This window comes from Narcine bancroftii, unplaced genomic scaffold, assembly GCF_036971445.1.
Source record: "Narcine bancroftii isolate sNarBan1 unplaced genomic scaffold, sNarBan1.hap1 Scaffold_134, whole genome shotgun sequence".
In the NCBI taxonomy this organism is placed as follows: Eukaryota; Metazoa; Chordata; class Chondrichthyes; order Torpediniformes; family Narcinidae; genus Narcine; species Narcine bancroftii.
The window spans coordinates 196615-203484 of record NW_027211869.1 but is presented as its reverse complement, the minus strand read 5'-3'; the positions used below and the strand labels follow the sequence as shown (position 1 = coordinate 203484).

General features: G+C 42.6%; 1 long non-coding RNA gene across 1 annotated transcript; it reads right to left on the bottom strand.

Moving 5' to 3' along the window:
• Positions 1-523: 523 nt before the first annotated feature.
• Positions 524-6646, bottom strand: LOC138750393 (uncharacterized). Its single transcript, XR_011349308.1, has 3 exons — positions 6474-6646; positions 3420-3656; positions 524-566 (listed from the first exon to the last, which is right to left on the bottom strand). It is a non-coding gene; the product is annotated as an uncharacterized lncRNA (long non-coding RNA).
• Between the last annotated feature and the right edge of the window lie 224 nt (positions 6647-6870).

Sequence of the window (6870 nt, the reverse complement as noted above, 5' to 3'; positions counted from 1 at the left end):
TTGTCTGTGGGCATTAGCATATATTCCTACTCCAGGTATAGCCCTGACTAATATTTTGCTTATAATTCTCCCACCATCTTCTTTGTACCATATTTTTGGTACTTGTCTTTTTAATACCCGTAGAGGCTGGGACGCAAACCCAATCCACTCCCCTAGGACAGTTCTGCTTCCCTGGTCCATGTTGGGATCCTAAATTAAACCATAATAAATAAGATACCCCACTATGAATACACTCTATACCCGTGCCCTGTCTGCATTCTAAAGGTAAACTTGTCAATTCTTCAAAGTAACTATCACCTCTGCTGCCCCTATTCCAGGAGGACTTGATACATTGTGTACAATTGGATGGTTTCCCAAAAATTGGGAACCAGCAGGAAAACAATACTGCAAATAATAAAAATAACATTACAACAATTTTTGTCGGCGGAGCGTAACTTTCAGACCAGAAGGATGCGAAACTGCATGCCAGGTGGAGGGGATATTATCAACGTCCTTAGTCTGTGGATTAGCACGCTTAATGTGTTATACGTGAGTCCATCCCTTTTCTTTTGTTCGTACTGCAGTGTCTGTAATCAGAAGTACACAATAAGGACCGTCCCATATAGGTTCTAGTTTATGGTCTTGCCACGCTTTTACATATACCCAAGCACCAGCTTTAATGGAATGAATGGGATAGTCCAGGGGTGGGTTTTGAGCTAATAAACCCTTCTGTTTTAAGTCATATAAAGAAGTGGAAAGTCCCTGTAAATATTTAGATATATATTGGTCATTCGCCTCAGGGGTAGGGGAATCGGTGTGGAATCCCATGTAAGGAAGACCGAACATCATCTCATATGGTGAGACCGCAAGGTCCTTACGGGGAGCTGTGCGGATCCTGATTAAAGCTAAGGGTAAGCATTTAATCCAGGAGAGGCCAGTTTCCTAATGAAGTCGAGTGAGTTGGTTTTTCAGGGTCTGATTCATCTGCTCGACTCGGCCTGAACTCTGGGGGTGCCATGAGGTATGTAACTGCCAATCTATTCCCAAGATTTTACACACCCCCTAGAGTACCTGAGAGGTAAAAATATACCTCAATTTGAATCAATAGTTTGCACAATACCGTAGCGTGGAATAATAGCCTCAGGTAATATCCGAATAACGGTGTTAGCACGATCATTAGGGGTTGGGAAAGCCTCAACCCAACGAGTAAAATGATCCATCATTGCTAGGAGATATTTATAGACCCCTATCTTGGGTAATTACATGAGGTCAACCTGTACTCGTTGAAACGGGCGTACGGCTATATCGCGACCCCCCCCCCCCCCCCAGGCATTACATAGCGCATTACTTTCTTATTCACTCACTGACAAATTGAACATCCCTGAGTACTCTGTTTGGCTAAGGTGTATATTCCAGAAAAATTAAAGGACCATACAAAGGCGTTAACAAGTGCCTGTGTTCCCCAGTGTGTATGCTGGTGGAGCTGATCAATAATCTGACGAGCCAAGGCTTTATTCAGGACTTGACGTCCCTCTGCCGTCCATCATAACCCATCTGCAGTTTGACGCATTCCCTAGTCTTTCATATAAATCTCTTCCTCCTGTTAGAAGATGGGAGTCTTTTGAATCTCATGAGGGATGGGGAGTAACAGCTGCATCTCTTATTTTTGTTAATGCAGCCTGTTTGGCAGCTTCATCTGCTCATCTGTTACCCTGGGCTTCAGGACAGTCAATAATTTGATGGCCTCGTACATGAACTACAGCTGTCTCCTAAGGTAACATAAGAGCATCTAAGGATTGAACAATTAAGTTCTCATGGATCAACTTTTGTCCTTTCCCAGTTATCATTCCACGCTCTTTCCAAATCTTTCTGAAGGTGTGTGTACTACACCAAAAGCATACTTGGAGTCAGTATAGATTGTGCCCACCTTTCCCTTTAGACCCCGGAGAGCTCTACAGAGGGCATACAATTCACAGGATTGGGCCAACCAATGACCGGGAAGACGACCGGCCTCAATCACAACTCCTTCATTCCCTACACTATACCTGCTGTAACGAATACCATCAATGCAGCGGGAAGATCCATCGCTTAAATCATCTCTACATTTTTGTCTGTAAATCTATCACTTCTAAGCATAAATGCTCTAAATCCTTGGAGACAGTATCAGAATCTGGAGAAACCAAGAAGGCGGCTGGATTCTGATCTTTATTTGTAATCATTGTCAAATCATCCCTATCCATAAGAATTGCTTCATACTTTAAAATTCTGGAATCGGTAAGCCACCTTCCAGCACGTTGTAAAAGAATGGTGCGGACTGTGTGAGGGGTGTGAACTGTCATCGGGGCACCAAATGTAATTTTGCATCCTTCCTCTACTAGAATGGCAGTGGCCGCAATTGCTTGCACACATTCTGGCCAACCACGACAAACAGGATTTAAAATCTTTGATAGAAAGGCAACTGGTTGTCTAAAGCCTCCTCGGTCTTGTGTTAATACTCCCATGGCCACACCGTCTTTCGCATTGGTATATTTGGCGGGCAGCAACCTCCTTTGAAGAAGACCGCAGAGCCTACCTCACTGACAAAAGGCAAAGGAGGAAAAACCCAACACCCAACCCCAACCAACCAATTTTCCCCTGCAACCGCTGCAATCGTGTCTGCCTGTCCCGCATCGGACTTGTCAGCCACAAACGAGCCTGCAGCTGACGTGGACTTTTTACCCCCTCCATAAATCTTCGTCCGCGAAGCCAAGCCAAAGAAAAGAAAATAGGTAAAATGGCTTATTTAGGTCGGGTAAGGCCAAAACTGGGGCATTAGTAAGACGCTGTTTCACCATATCAAAATCTTTAATCTCCCCCTCCGCCCAGACAACAGTTTCACCCCCTAGAGTCGCAAGTTTATCATAAAGAAATTTGACCAGGCTGGAATAATTCTCAATCCTAATCCTACAGTATCCCACCAAACCAAGGAATTTCCTAAGTTCTTCAGCATGACCGCGTATTCTCTCTGGACTTATCTTCCTAATTCCTTGACTAACCAAATGACCTAAGTATTTAACCTCGGATAACCTCAAAATTTCTTCTCGTCCAGTATCATCTGATTAAACAATTCACTAAGCCAACAGTCTGCATATTCCCTACTCCCGGTATTGTCTCCTTGATTTTGGTAGAGCCAGATGTTCAATGCCTGACACACCCAGTCATCGTTGGATCCGAACTTTGGCCAATAAACTGAACTCCCTTTTATCGGATTCTTAACCCATTCCTGACAATACCTGACCATGGTCTGCTTATCCTTCCCACAGGTTTTTCCCGCACTCCAATTGGATAACATTAGTCCTAACGGACTATGTTTCAGTATTTTATCCTCCCGTCCTTCTTTAGGACTTCTTCTCTTGCTACTTCCTCCTCCCATATTGGCAGGAAAGTTCAATTCCTCTTACCGGAATCCAGTAGCTATTCCTAGCGCGCTTCCTTAATGTCCTCCCATCGTTTGTTCTCAATGCCTCTTCTTGGATATCACTCGCTTCGTCCACTGACCAGCTACCCGTCGTCTGGGAGTCCAGTTGAATCAGCCGGGGTGCACCTACCCCCGTGGTCAAGTGCTCTGTCAGTGGAGGGAGTGTGATCCTGGACGAGTCCCCAAGTTGTGAGAAGCAGAGGTGCCTTCACAGATTTCACTCAAGACAAAAATTGAGAACAAAGAACATTTATTTTACAACAGTGCAAAGTTGGGTGCTTCCCCTTACCCTGGGAATACACACACATACTGGCGCTTACCCAACTTTTTATACATTCTATTTCAGTATAGAGGTACCTCCCCCCTTAACATTCTTTTGCCTCCTGGATTGGTTTGGCATTGGGTAATTCTGCCTTTGTGTGCCTTTCTGTGTATACTTGTTTACCAGGAAATGTCATGTCTTTGTTCTTATTCATAAATCTCAACCCCCAGGACTTGCTAAATCTATCTACTTGCTATGACCCCTATTCTATTATACTTGCTTAACCCTTCCTCACACTCCATTCTTTCTCCACCCTTATTCAACCCATCATAATTCATTCCTATTTAGCACTTGCTTGACTTCCCTTATTCCATTATCCCTTCACCCCATCCTAATTCATTCCTATTTAGCAATTGACTAACTTCCCATATTCCATTATCTCTCACAAGTGTTTTCTCTTGCCCTTCACAATGTGGGAAGTGAAGGTGAATTGGTGTGGTCAAGGTTTATGACCTGTTACTGTTCTGTAAACCCACATTTAAAGTTTTTGTCTGTGTGGATCAACAGTTAAGGGGTGAAATGTCCTGATGTCAATTCTTCTCTGTTCAAACATAGTAAGTCAACAAATTCTGTAAGGATGCAAATGCTGGAGAAGCTCAGCAGGTTAAGCGGTGAACTTTATATAGTGCCGATACTCTCCCTGGGGTTCAAGCCTGAAATGTTGCTTGTGAATTGTCGGACTCTGGCTTTACCCTACCCTCAATTTGGTCTATGTGTCGTCTGAGTCCAGCGTGCTCGTTGAATGAAGTGATAGGAGAAGGTATTCGGTTTCACAATCAGTTTATTACATATTACGAGAATAAAGCTTAATAAAGCTCTGGTTCAGTCGTTAGTTTCATAGGTCACCTGCTCGGTGAGCTATTCCCCAAGACTGACTCCTACTGTCCAGTCTCTTCTGTTTATATAGATCAACATTGTTACATTGACCAAGAGTTGGCTTTCTTTGATAGACTCCTTGCATAAGATTTATCTCAAGCAATTTCCTGCTCTGCAATTTTCTATGGTGTAGACCTCCTATCTTAATCCCCAAGGCCAGAACGTCCTGTTGTTTTGATCAGAAGTCAATTCATACCCCAGATATTTCTAATTATTTCTTTGTTCTCGTCTGGCCATAGTCTTCTGTTCTAATCAACACCTCCCGTGTATCCTTATGACTTATCATTCCTACTAAATTAGTTTATCCATTTTATTTGTCTCTGACATTCTCAGTCATGGTACTCTTATCACTTATCCTTGCAATACACTTATCTTCCTGTCACTGGCCTGTTTCAGAATAAATCACTGTCCCTATGGTTCCTCCAACCACATCCTGTCTAACTTCTCCTATCTGCTATCCTGTTACTCCCATGTGTGTTTTTGATGTTTTCTCTCTGGTCTTGTGCTTTACAATTAGCAGTGTAACCTTGGGCATGAAAGTATTTTCTCTCTTTGTATTCTGCATATACTATAATCAGCCAACTTTTCTACATACTGTGGCTGTTACTTAATTGCATTAATATTTCCCGAAAACAATATAATTGAAGTAAATAGTTTTTAGTTCATACGGAGTAAATCCTGTCACAGAACTTACTGAACTCCTTATTGACATCAATGCCAGGGGCAGCGCATCCACCCAATTTAATTTGGTCCATGCCTGCACTTTCCCGATCTTACCTTTTATTGTTTGGTTCATTCTCTCCACTTTCCCTTGGGATTGTGGATGATACCATTCCAAAGGCATGTTTTAACCCAAACATCGCTTCTACCTCCTGTAAATCTTTACTCTTAAAATGTCTCCCATTATCTGACCTAATCTTCCAAGGAAATCCGTGTATAGGAATATACTGGTTGATTAGGAACTTAATTACCGTCTTTGCATCTTCTCTTTTGGCAGGGATTGCTTCCGGCCAACCTGTGTACAAATCTACTGCTACTAAGAGGTATCGATATCCCCTTGCCCTCTCTATCATGTCCGTGTAATCAATTACAATTTCCTGCCCTGGTAACTTAGGCAACGGAAACTGTCCTTCGTGAGGTTTCACAGTCGCCTTGACATTATATTTCATACATACCTTACACTCTCTGATATGATTCTCCACCATCGCCGGCAGGAAGTGATGCCACCAATGTATCAAATACCTTATCATCTGTTTCTTCCCACAGTGGGTTAACCCATGCGCCTCCTCCAGTAGGGGTTTCATGAGTCCAGATGGTAATACTGGCCTACCGTCCATTGATCTCCACAGTCCCTGATCTTCGGTTGCCCCCCTTTCTTTCCATACCATCATTTCCTGGGGTGATGCCTTCGCCTGTTCCTGAATTATTACTCCTACCTCACAAGGTGGCAATAAGTCATGTGCCGTTCTCTCTGCCTGCATCATAATAAACTGAGGTCCGTACCCTGCTGCTCTTTTTGCGGCCGTATCCACTTCCTGATTTCCCCTTACATTTAATGACTGCTACTGCCCTGGTTTCAGGAGGGCCTCAGCCAATTTCCTAACATCCTTCTCGTGTTTAATTGGGGTCCTTGCTGCTGTTAAAAACCCACTTCTAATCCATTGACTAAGCTCAACCTGTATTGTCCCTACCACATATGCCGAATCTGTGTGTATATATATGTATATATATATGTGTATATATATATGTATATATATATATGTGTATATATATATGTATATATATATGTGTATATATATATGTATGTATATATGTGTGTATATATATATATATATTTACCTCCTTTCCTTCTGCCCATTCGAATGCTGCTATCATTCCCTGTAGTTCAGCCAGTTGTGCTGACTCCTTCCCTCTTACTGTCCCTGTAATAATTTCTTCAAATCCTTCTGTAGTTTTCCGTACTACCGCATAGGCGGCTTTTAATCCATCCGTGGGGTTTCTGTAACAACAACCATCTGTAAATAAGGTTTCATTTGGTTCTCTCATAGGTGTAGTCTATAAATCAGGTCTTATTTTAATATCCCTTAGTACCCTCTTTTCACAACAGTGTGGCTCTCCCTCTCCCATATTGTCTGCCATGTTAATGCCTTCATGGGTAAACGTAATATTTGGAGCATTCAAAATCTTTTCCAGTCTTGTCTGCCTCAGCGACGTCATTGTAAACGCTGTCGAGCTC